Genomic DNA, 13,381 nt, shown 5'->3' on the forward strand with positions numbered 1-13,381 from the left:
AATATACTCCCACACTCCTACCTGAAGAAACACGTCTCGAGACTTGAAGTGATCCTCATCATTATGCCCATAGTGAAAAGGAATTAAAACTATCTAACTCACTTGTAGCCTCTGTTCAGTCAAGAACACCTTCATCAGCGGTTCATCGTGAGAAACCATCTGCTTAGACCTTATAGGATTGACGGGCTGATACGAATACTGATGACTTCTGTATAGTAAGGCTAGTTCACCATATGCTAACGGAGTATGAAAACACCATGCTTGGCAAATACGACAGAGGAGCGTTGCTGTGAGATAGTAATGAGCAGAGAGGGACTGAAAAAGCAGAGGGGGCAATGGGAGTCGGAGTAGCAGGAAAAGAGAAAATGCTGACGGCACCAGAGAGAGAGACAAATTGAATGAATGTAGGCAGAGGAGTCAAGATGAAAGCATTAGGATAACGACGGAGGCAGGATAGAAGAAGGGGCAAGAGGGAAGAGAAAGAAATGCAAAGTGACAGACAGAATGAAAGGGCATGAGGGAAATAAGGAATCACAGACTAAAATGGAAACGGATGGATGAAGAAATGAGAAATAACAGTGCCGAAATGAGCAAACACCAACCTTTGGAGAAAGGCAGGCACTACGTAAATCAAATAGACAAAAGCTAAGCTCAGCTGAAATAAAAACACAAAAGGACAGAGATAGATAATGAGGAGAAGTAGGGAGAAAAGGCTTGTATTCTCATTACTTGTCCGTGATGAATCATAGTCCATTTAATTATACGATTAGCCAGCACACACACAAACAGAGTTTCGCATGATAGTATGGTGGTCAGCCATTAGGCTTCACCATAACAGTCTAATAGAACTTCCCATTACAGCCAGTGCCCTTCTCACAACAATGGTTCCTTTAATTACTCAAAGATTTCCTCTAAATATGGTGCCTCTCTGAGTCCCTAATGGCTGTGACTGGAACATTACAGAGTTCCATTAAAAGGGAATTGTTTCTCAGGGCAAGTGTGATGCTCGCATGGAGGAAAACAAATTTCTCCCATCACATGACCGTGTCATTGTAATCCACGCAAACCCAGTGGTCTCATTCACAGTAAGAAGGACATGGTGTACACGTGCACAAATGAAAGTGGCGAACATTAAAGTGTTGGTACCCTTACAATTAAAAAAAAAAAAAACCCACAGTTTTTTTTCTGAATTAATTTGAAACTGACAAATTTAATTAGCTTCCATGTAATAGAACGGACACTCGGATGCTTTTGTTTTTTAACCTAACATGTTATTTGAAATTTTACAACAAGCAGCCCAGGCACAGCAAAGCAACCCAGTCACCAGACTCAGTAAACTCATCCGCAAGGCCAGCCATGTTGAGGAGGGCTGGACTCTCTGAGAGCTGTGTCAGAGAGGAGAATTTTGTCCAAGATAACATCCATATTGGACAACTCTTCACACCCTCTCCATAATGTGCTCCTACAAACACATTCAGCCAGAGACTCATTCCCCCACGATGCAACACAGAGCGCCTCAGGAATTCAGTCCTGCCGGTAGCCATCAAACTGGTCAACTCCTCCCTCTGAAAATCAATCTCTATTATGGAGGCTGTACATAACCTCATTCTGCTCAATCAACCTGCCCTGTTCATCTGATCATAGTTCATAGTTTTCAGTCCATCTAGTCTGTTCAATACTTACAATACTGTTCAACACTCACACATATATGCTACATACATGTATATTTAAATAGTGTACATTGTTTTTTTTCCTGTATTTTTTATTTTTTTTTAATTTGTTCTTATTAGAGTCTATATTTTTTTCATTTTATATTTTATTCTCATTTTTAACTTTACTTTGTTCTTTCCTTTTTGTAACTTACATGGTGTGGTAGGGAGCATGGGACACAATTTTCCACAAGGGATTAATGAAGTATTTCTGATTCTGATAAGTTTTTCTTTGAAAGCTTCATTTTTATTTCTTTTGTTAGCATAGATCTGATGTGACTTACCAGGTAACTGGTGAAAATTTTGCTTTGCTTTTGTTCAAAGGACATTTTCCCAGAAGGAGCGCCACTGTGCATTTGTGTCTGTTTTGAAGTTTTCTGATTATAAGATTGAAGACACCTGTAATGCTAACTGAAGCCAACAGTCTGCTTGAGATATCACTGCAATCCACTTTCATATCAGCACGTCCAAGTGGTACCAATAAATCAGTTCAGACCATTGTAGAATGAGCAAAGAATTTCACAGCTTCTTTGTTTTAATCTATGGCAAAACAAAGACATGCAGGGGTACCAGCATTTTCAACTATGTCTGCGGATGCAAATACAGAAAGAACGAGAGGGAAAAGAATGTACTAACTCTTATTTATTAATGAATCTATATTACTTTTTACCCCTCTGCTCATCCAGAATCTTTCATTGATACACATTATGCATGCAGAGCAGTGATTTTTTTAAAATTTATTTATTTTTTCATTCCCTTATAAGTAATTTACATATATTAGGGCATAATGATTTAGCAGTTTTTCAGTACTATCTAACGTTTAACTATGGTGACCCTTAGGGATAAAACATTAATAAATTTTGCTGCAAATCTGAAAGAAAAATGTTGCAAATGTGGATCTGCTACAGCGGAAGTACTCTGGGACACCGGATGCTTTGACAGACTAGCGAGCCGTTACCTCAGAGAAATATTGATATAGTTCCTGCCTGTGCAAAACAAGCTCATTAGTCTGACTTTTGTACATGTTTTCGGATTTGCAGCTTGTTTTGTTAATGTTTATGCTTTTGGTATATGGCCTTATACTCATATAGCACTTTTCCACACTATATACCCATTCACCCAGTTGACCTCACTATCACAAAGCCACCATGGGCAACTTGGGGTTCAGTGACTTTGATACTGCATGTGGACTACAGAAGCCAGGGATCAAACCAACAACCCTTCAGTTTGTAGTAGGAGTGCAACAGATCGCAATTGATCCATGATCCATGCAGATCACGACCCACGGTTCGGTATGCACCTGACCCGTGGATTCATTTTTTCAACTTGTAGATGAATCCTAAATTTTTAACGATTACCGAGAAAAAGGTTTTTTTCTGCTGATATTGCTTTTTAAGTAATTACATAGATTTTATTTTTGTTAAAATCATAGGTTCTATAGGCTATTTTTGTCAAAACCAAAAGTTCCTTGCTGTACTCTTGTAGTAAATGGAAAGCAAATTTAATTTGTCTCCTCCCCTTTTTTGTTGATCCGAAAAATGGTCCGATCCGTGACTCAAAAATCGTAATGTGATCCGAACCACGAGTCTTGTGATCCCTAGTTTGTGGCCAACCTGCTATACCTCCTTATCCACAAAGCAGATGTAACTCCTAAGCATTTTAATTCTGTTAAATACATATAATCTTATTTCCATACAAATGATGTTTGATGAAATTATATTAATTACTGGAACAAAGGTTTCAGAGGTACAATAAGCACATCGGGACACTTGTGTATTTGTGTTTGTTTTTTTTTTAGAAAGTTATGTACCTCCCTGTGTTCCCACTGTAAATCATTTTAATATAATGCATAAAGTACAGCATTGTTAGGGTTATTGTCCGCTGTGTGGAAAACTGTCTTTGCAGATGCAAAAGGTGGGAGGGGTCCTTCATAATCTGGACTCAAGAAATATAATTTGTATTTCTCCCTAGTATTTTGCTATCAATATTTGCTATATAGTTTCAGTGTATTCTTAACATAATATATCACACAACAATCACGGTACAAAGGGAATACATTAGCACCAGTTAAAGTGCAGTATGTTTTTCAAAGTTCATAAAAGTTAACTCTGCAGTTGGATTTAGTGGAAATATAAATCAAATCTCTCTGGCTGAATAAATAATAGGTGTTGAATTTTAGTATTATGGTATGTGCGCTGCTGGCTATTTTCATTTTGAGGCAGGAAATTGTTTTTTAACCTTTTTTGTTAAATCTTGCAGACTCAGGATGAGTCAACAAACCTATCTATCAAGACCTTCGAGGATTAAATACCTATCTCCTGGAACTGGAATTTAAAATGTTTTGGTCGACAGCTGAATGTCAAGACAGTTTTCATATAGGAGCCAGCTGGGAAGGGGTTTAAATATGTTGTAGCACCATTACAGTCACAGATTGTCTGCTTATTTGTCCACTCTTTTATACACTGTCACATGCAGTGATTGCACCCAGCCATGGACACAGGTGCTCTGGCTGGAGTCCCACCTTTTCGCCTCATTATGTGTCACCCTGCTTTGTTCTGTTTTATATCTCTATCGGTGTCCATTTTAATGTTGCCCGTCAAGCTTTGGATTTTCTCCACTTCTCATGATTAAAGAATTAACATGTGGCACTAGTAAGAACTACACTATATTGTGTAGGCTACTCTTCTTTTATTACCTAAGTAGCATACTACCCACAATAGTAGTAGAAAGGCCCAAGTGTAGTGTCACTGGCATAAGCACTTTGTAGTATTCCCACACTGCCCCGGAGCAGGAGTAGATGCTGTTCAGTTAGAATGAAGGCTAACATTAGTGTCTCTGTCCTGCTTTTATTTAATTTGAGGCTCTTTACACTCTAGGAGGCCCAGACACACTCTTAACACAACCATGTTACGTTTGCCAAACTCCTCCATCTTGAAATCATTTTCTAATCCATGACAGCTGACATAATCTTGTCTATTGTTCTGTCTGATGTTTCTTGTAAAAGAGCAAAAATGAATTCTGAAATTTTTGCATTATCTTAATATGTATTAGTATATCTTTTATTATTGTAGCAAAATTAAATGCAATAAACTAGAATATATATATATATATATATATATATATATATACATGTTAATTATCAGCACAATTATCTGCATTTTAAAACCTCTGATCTCTTCTGTCTGATTCTAAAGAAGCAGTTCAACTGAAATCCATCTTCACCCTAACAATGTTCATTAATGACACACCAGTAACTGTTCGCACTGCTGAGCAGATTACACATTGTCTTTTGTCTCTCATCTATTTGTCTCTGAGACAGAAAAAGTTGGGGGGAGTGAGAGGTTGAAGCAGTGAGAGGGGGAGAGATGGAGACAGAGGAGTGGGACACCTTCTGCCAGTGTTTGTGCATGCCAAGACCTTCTCCTTATGGGAGCTCCCTCAGCAGGAGGCTTGGCACCACTTCTGACTCCACACTGATTACAAATGAAGACACACTGTTTATTCTGTTCTCCTTGCCTAATGTGTGTGTTTGTGTGGTTTCTCTTTGAAAATGTTGTCCTTGTTAACATTTTTAATTTTTCTTTGTGTATGTTCATTTCCAGAGGGTAGCTTTCAAATCAAGATCATATCTCCATTTGAGAGTGATGAGAAAACACTTAAGAATATGTTATGGGTTATAAAATCAAATGAACAATATATACAATATGACACCTTTAAGGTAAATTGAAGATTTTAGTTTCAGCCTTTCTACCACAGCAGTGCTGGTACTGAGACCACAGTGTATCTGTTAAAAACATGACCACTGAATGTGCCCTTTTTTGTTCTCCAAAGCAACCAAATTGTTCAAATGTAATATCCTATTAGAATCACATCCCGCTTTGTGCACAAGCCCAAAAAAAGCATACCCAAATTAACCTAGCTCTGTTACATTTTAAGGGTTAGATGGATGACCTTGGTATCACTAGAAAGGAAACATTTTCTCGTTAATTGTGAAAAAGTCTGGCAAAGTCATAGTGAACCAAAACTTACACAGACAAAAATTTTGGACTTATCGCCTAATTTTTGTGTTTTTAAATATAGGTTGCTCTGGTGAACCTAGTGACAAAATGGATTGAGAGCCACACTTGTGGTGCAGTACTAGTCGGGATTTTGTCACAAAGGAGATAAAATTGAACTTTCTGCATTGTTTTTTGTAAGACTGTCTAGTCAGACCTTATAGTGCCATTTACAGACTACAAAATCGCACGGTGCAGGTATTCATTGATCTAATTCGGCTTCCAATCCTTCCAGCTTCAGAATAAGCCGATGCTAGCGTCGTTAGCACTGTACAGTAACTGCTAGCTGTAGTCATCGTTACAAACGTCAATCGAGATGTCCCATATAGATGTCCCATATAGATGTCCCCAAGTTAACTTTTCTGAATGACGTCATGCCTTTTGCAAGTGAAATATGACTCCTCCATTTCCTGTACGCTGCGCCCTCTGCTCTCCCTGTGCATCACCAGCGTTTTCAGGGCAATGGTCCTTTCAGAACGTAGGAACATTTAAATCCCTGCCCCTTTGCATTGTTTACAATGCATCACATGGTTGGAAACATTATTTCATTGGCTACAACATGTCAATCATCCTTGACAAACAATGCGACTAGCTGTTTTTACTGTCAGAAGTTGTTCTAGCCCCTGGGTGGGTTTTGCCTGTGAGTCATGACTGCCATTGGTTTTCGAACTGGTTGTCGGTTCAAAACCTGACAGGCATATTTGGTTATGGGCTTATTTTATTCACAAGAGGCTGCAGAATGCAAATTGACTGTCTGTTTTTCTATTTGTCTTAAATAACTAGTGAAAACAGGAGAACAAATGGAATTAAAAGTTTTTAATGAGGACTGAAAAGTGAAGGTCGATGGTTTTATGGCTTTTTCTCAAGGATAATACAACTTTTGGACTACAAATTTTTGGACTGCCCATTTTGTTCCCTGGATGGGCTCTTAGGAAAAAACTGATATGCAACACTTGATGTTTCAGTGCATGTGTGGATCTATACACATCAGCAAAGGTAAGAATTACCATCTGTGCTTCCTTGCTGTGTTTGTACTCTTGTTACACATAAAGGACCTGTTGTCGCTGTGATTTTTCAATCCTAAATTGGATTATAGCATTTGACTTGTGCGGCTTCCTGCTTTCAAATGCTATATAGTTTGTAGGACTTTGTTCAAATTAGGCCGACGATATTTGGCAATAAATTTGGTAATACAATTGCAGCCCGCTGATGTGCTGTGTATGGCAGTGTGGTGCTAACAGGATATTAAAACATAGCCTTCACTTATGCTGCATCAAATCTTGCTGAGTTGCAATTCAGAACTTCAGTTGATTGTTAAATGACTTTTTATTATGATAAGGTTGTTTTACACTTTTTAATTTAAAATTTTCATTAACTAAAAAAAAAAAAAAAACCACATCATCTCACACCCTGGCATGGTGATTATGACCGGGAGACATATTTTAAAATTATTTTAAATGTCACCAACTAGCCTAAGGTTGTTCATTTTGACCTTACAATTGTGAGCCAATTAGTTATTGAATTTAAGTATTTCTATCCTGTCTTGCCATTAGTAGCTGTGTAACTATGCCAGTTCATGACAGATATACCTGAAGTAGCTCTGCAGTAAGAGTCAGGGGGTTTCTTACCTGTAGTAGTGTTTAATGGTTGAGTTGAGTTACAAGATACAGCTGCACAGTGGTTGCGGTGAATCTGAGTGTGAAACTTCATGTTACACCGCACTGGTGAGACTTGTGGTTGGCAGGTGTACTACAAAGAAACAGCAGAGATGCATGCATAGTCGTCTACAGCCTCCCCCTAGGTCATCTGTCAAGACAGCGTTGCCTGAGGTTACAGTGTGTAGGGAGTGGAGGAAAGGAAGCTAAAAGGTTATTTTCTTTTTTTGTTTAATATGAAGCCTCCTGAACTGGGGTTGACACATAGAGACAGAACCATCCATGCTAACATTCATACCTATGAGGTAATTTAAAGTTGTATATAAATATCTCATAAGAAAAGTGATGTGTGCCTAACACTACACTGAAGATCTGAAAGAGTAACTGCTGTGCTTAGATTGCTGGTTGCTGAAATGAATAAAATGAGTCAAATGTGCTGAATTAAGTTGCAGGTCTGAAGCAGTTGTTTTCAAAGCACACTGCAAGAAACAATTTCACCTGCCAGTTTATGCTGAGTAAGCAATTTAGTGTTGGACTCTGGTCCCTGGTAATTTCCTTATGATATCTAGTGCTCCTTACAAAACTTAAAATCAGTGGTGAACTGTAGATACCTTCTTTACATATATATTCCTCTAATTACACTGAGTTTATTAGGTACACCTATCTATAGCTGATGAAGTTTAAAGTAACAACCATGCAATAAAGGCTACATTCATAAATGTTATAAGGTTCGGTTTTTGTTCAGAGAGGTATTGATTTAACCTAATCTTTACTTTGTGGTTACGTTTCTGGTGCTCTTGAATTGCATTGTGTTACACTAACAGGTGTATTTTTTATTGTATCATCTTTTATATATGGAGTGTGGGGTAAACACTGTACCTACACTGTATCCTGCTGGAGATACAACTTGTAATCTATGACTTCAGAGACATATCGTCAAACAAGCATTACTGAATACACAATGAAAACAAGCACCAAAACAGAACTGGTGTGATAACCCTGCTGCACAGAAAGACACATTGGTTATGTGACTTTTTTCAGGAAACCTATAAGAATAAAAGCAGTGAAGATCTCTCTGGAAGATAGTGCCTGAGGTAGATGCCTTGCCAATTGTTTTTAGTGTTAGTTTTGCTATGGGCACTGGCGGTCAGTGCATGTTTGAGTGCCGCAAAGGCTCTGTCCATTGGTGCTTTGCAGTATTAAAATTAAGGTAGGGAAAACAATATGCAGCATCTGCTGTAACCAGTTTCTAATACTGAAATTTGAGCTCATTTTACTTTGCAGTTCAGCTGCAGTAAGTTGTAAGATGTAAGTGCACCTGGTTTACCAGCTGAGAGATTATGCAGAAGCAGTTGTTGGAATAGAGGAAGGAAATTGACATGCTGGAATTTACAACTACTCACTAAAGCAGTAGCTTTGCTCGGACTGAATTCTATTTAGTTTGGATCATTTTTACTTACTGCACATGTTTTTCTCACCTCAGCCAACCAACTTTTCCTCAGGTACATTTGGCTTTTCAGAGTGGAAACTATTTTCTACTTCTAGCTAACCTAAGTTTAGGTGGATAAGGTTGTATCCACTTTCTGTCACAGTAAATATCTGAGTGGACAAATTTGCTTCATCTGAAATAGTGTCTAAGGTTATATGAGGTTATATGTGTTCTTCCTGTTTTTTTCCCCCCACAACTCATTTATATATCTTTTAAAAAGTGGTTTTCTAATCTGTTCTCTACTTCTCTATAGTAGAGTTATTAATTTAGCCAAATGGGATGATGGAAAGATACATGCACTGAAGCACATTGCCAGTTCACCTCTATGTTTATGTGATGTGAAACAAATTTCAGCAGCACCAGGGAGAGATAGTTTTTATAGAAGTGTTTATGGCTCATTGACATCCTGTCGCTGTGTTTATGACTCACTGTGCCCGTCACACAACTAAACAGCCTGACTCCCTCAAGGGCATCAGGACCAATCAATATAGACAGAACCTGCCTTTAATAATCCAGCAAGACATATTCAGTAGGGCTCATGGCTGGGTCGCAACTCACCACTGCACAAGAAACAAGAGCTCAATTTGATTTTCTTAATGATAATACATGGGCGGAGTTGAATGTACATGTAGATATTTTAGTCTCTGATATATCCAACAATTACTGAAGCACAAGTATACAAAAGGTGAAGTATTCAAGGCAGTATTTCTCTGATCCTTCTGTTGCAACTGACGGAAATAATGTGTGTAATAATATAAATTCAAATTCCTGGTGGATTTTTTGTGAAAAGCATTGGCTGAAACACATCTGATAAATTTGACGATTTGAATGTGGTAGTGTGTACTCCTCATATCCCTACACACACCCTACATGTTGACACACAATACATGAATTCCTTTATCTATTTATGATTTCCTGAAGATTTGAGGAAGATAAAAACATACCTGGCCACGTTTACCATTATTTCAATAAATAGATCCCTTCATTGCGTTTAGTTCTGGGCTTTCTGCTGTCCCCTTTTCATTAACAGAGCATTGATTGTTGGTCCTGGTGGTGTGCTTTGGTAATACACAGTGAAATGGCATTGTGACAACTGTGATCTAGCTTTGATTCCAGTAACTGCCCTCCCAGCAGGGTGAAAATGGGCCTCAGCTTAGCCTTGTCATACAACAAAAAGCACTTAGTGGGAATGCTTATGAATAAAAATGCCAAGGCAAAAGGCATGCTGCTCCAAGACAAGCTTTTGACAAGCTGGCAGTCTGCCATTTTGATTATCTAAATTCACTGCTAAAGAGCTATGAAATATGAGGAAAACTATCAACTGACATCCCTTTGGCAGCTACAGGAGATGTAACTGTTTTGTATTTGCCCAGTAATGACTTCTCCCCTTCTTGTCAGTGTGACCGTATCTAAACCTTATCACCAAAGTGTGTGTCATGTTGTGATTTTTGAGCTCTAGATATATAGATTAGCACCTTACCAGACTGAAGAACTTTGTGCAGTGCTGCTCGTCACTTTTTTCCTCTTGGAACGTTTGGACAGGGCTGTAAGCATCGCATCTTCTCTCATTATGGCCTGACAGTGTTCAGCAGGTATTTGATTGATGCAGATGTTATCTGAAGTATTGTAGACATCATCTCAAGTACCCTGTTAAATAGATGATATCTACTTAACTAACTCAACAACTCAAAACCTTTACGCATTTTTGACACATTCACCACTCCCTAAGGCATTATAGGTCTTTGTCCCCAATTTTCATACCTGTAAATCAGCAAAAGCAACCCTTGCCTTTTTTGTCCTAAATTTGGGGCACTATATATAAAAGTGTCCTATATAAAAGATTCCTACATTGCAGATGTGAACTCTCTTTAACACCCTTAGAGTTGAAAGTCAGCAATTTTAACTTAGAGCCACTTTTTCATTTCAAATCCAATGTGCTGGGTAGAGACTAAACAATGGAAAACATATTACCATCCCTATGCTTTCTGACTTCTCTGTATACAGTATTGATATTAGCCTTTCCTATCTACCAGGCTTATTGCACACCCACAAAGGGCGATCACTCTTTGATTCACCTCCACTGGTGTTTCTTTCCATTTCCCTTATGTGCTCTGGCTTTTTAGGAGTTTTCTTTGTCTTTAGTTCAGGCTCCATCAGGAACCTGCTGGCAATGTGCACTTGTAAACTCAACATTGAGACATTGTGTGTGATACAGTGGTTCAATTACAGAGCTCCAGACAAGTTTTTTTTTTTTCCCCTACAACAGGCACTTGTGCTTCCAACTAAAAATTTCATGATCTCCAGGCCACTTTTAGAAGTATCATATAATTTGACTTGTGATGCTCAAAACTTTCATAATTTCACAAAAATGAAAATGTCTTGTTTGTTCACATCAAATGAATGCTTAGAGTAAAGACCACAAAACTTCTTGTGTCTAATGCTCACTGCTACACTAAAAACCCTTATGTCTTATGGGTGCTCGACTCAGCAGTTCCTTAGAAAACTATTTGTTCCATGTGGCCTCATTTTGCCTCTCTTGGGTCATTTTCTCTGCTCTGGTAGTGTGAATTTGCGGGCAGATGTCTGCTGGTCTTTTTCTCATATGGGGGACATTCAGGGGACACTGTGTGATAAATAAAAAAAAAAAAAAAGCAGTATTTACTTTTTGGCTGGCACAATAGGTGTTTTACAGATTACCATGAAAGAGATGTTACACACTAATACATTAGCTTGTTAGTGTCGACTTCCCATCAATAGGATGGTCAGTGGAAGAGTCATCCCATGGCAGTGGAAAATTAGCAGAATTGAGCTGTTTTACTGCTGAATGTGTGAGGTCAGAAGCTCAAAGTAAGTTGGATTACTCTTGTTTGTGAGCCATGCAGGAGATGATGAGGTTCACTGGTCTGCTTATTGCCAGAATACTAGGGAAGCATGGTTGGAGAAGGGTGCTGCTTTCAGTCCTCTATGGGGAGTATAGAACACTGGTCATGTGGAGGCGTATAAGTAGTCTTCTCTCAAAACTTGAGTGGGATTGCCCCCACAGCGCTTTACTGAAAAGATAAAAAAAAAAAACTGGGACAATGTGCTGACAATGGGAAACTGCCAATCTAATAGGCCCTGGGGTCATCTTGATCTTACTGTGCTGTCATTCTGCCCTTAATGCCATGTGGTGAAGAGGATTGGGTTATCTTCTATTTTCTGGACAAAAATGCCCTCTTTTCACCCTGATAGTCTTCAGGGGTATCCACATTATTTAAAGATGACTCACTGTGTGGTGGGCTGTAATTTTCATCATCTTTATCTTCAGGTATCTCCTTTTCCTCCAGTTTAATGTTATTTTGTTCCTCTTGAGTATCTTCATAAAAAATGAGTTCAAGTGTTTTTGGTCATTTAGTCATACTGTGATGCAATTGAAAAATTCTGAATGGTGGGGATGACATGTGCTGCACCTTTGTATCACTCTACCAAAGACAAGTGTGTAATACCTAAGTGTATATTTGTACATAAAAGTATTTTGTTACATGTATGAAAGTTTTTGTTCAAAATGTGAACTTTTTATGCAATTAAAATATATACACAGTACTTTTAATACAAAACTATGTTCCTTCAATTTAATAAAACGGAATAATGTTGTACCTGATTACAGAGAAACATTTTTGCCTCGGTAAAAAATATTGGATGAAACTTCAAAATCGAGCATAACTTTCATTTTTCATTGATCGTGATACTGAGACTGCTGTTAAAATTAGTAAAATTGTGTGACATTAAATTAAAAAGGATTTACATGGTTAGATGACATTCTTTTTGGAGGGCCTGCATCCAGAGTAGGATGAGCAGATCCGTTTATTTGGGATTTTATTTGATGTCTCATAAAACCAAACTGTTTCCAATGATGGTGTTTCTGGGATGTGACGCCCTTATCGTTTAGACTTCCATCAAGGACGAATTGCTTGGTTGGTGAATGTCAGATTATGTTTTTATGGGAATGCATCTTTATATCTGGCATCTCCTGTTTGTCTACGTTCATCTCTGCCCGTCTTTCACTCTTTCAGACTGCCTCTCCATCACAGTCTTCATCAGTTTACCGGCCTTTCTCTCTTCTGCCTATCCTTATCTCTCTTTCTCTCTAATACACACATTCATTTTCCTCCCTCTTTCTCTCTTGCTTTCTCTTTCGCTCTCCTCCTCTCCTTCACATATCAGTCATACTTCAGCTTGGCTGGGCAGGGCTGCGACTGGGTAGAGAGGGATGGTAATTGAATTTCTCTCCTAGAGTGACTCACATCAACACAGACAATTCAGACATAGCCAGGCGCGACGTAATAGACAGGGAGGGCACCACATCGGCTTAGAACTGCAATTAACTACAGGGGGACACAGACGCTTGAAGCCCGGAGAAGAAACCAGGGGAAATAAATGTGACGGCGCACTCTTCAATTTTCTAGTCTATGTATTCATGGTTTTAAGACTGAT

At 38.5% G+C, this 13,381-nt stretch overlaps 1 long non-coding RNA gene across 3 annotated transcripts in view; it reads right to left on the bottom strand.

Moving 5' to 3' along the window:
* Positions 1-13,381, bottom strand: part of LOC113138723 (uncharacterized) — a 96,096-nt gene that overhangs the window by 18,244 nt on the left and 64,471 nt on the right. For all 3 annotated transcript variants that reach the window (XR_003296485.1, XR_003296486.1, XR_003296484.1), the window contains exon 3: positions 10,389-10,555. This is a non-coding gene — a long non-coding RNA (uncharacterized LOC113138723). The remainder of the gene's footprint in view (positions 1-10,388; positions 10,556-13,381) is intronic.

Source organism: Mastacembelus armatus, chromosome 9 (assembly GCF_900324485.2).
Source record: "Mastacembelus armatus chromosome 9, fMasArm1.2, whole genome shotgun sequence".
In the NCBI taxonomy this organism is placed as follows: domain Eukaryota; kingdom Metazoa; phylum Chordata; class Actinopteri; order Synbranchiformes; family Mastacembelidae; genus Mastacembelus; species Mastacembelus armatus.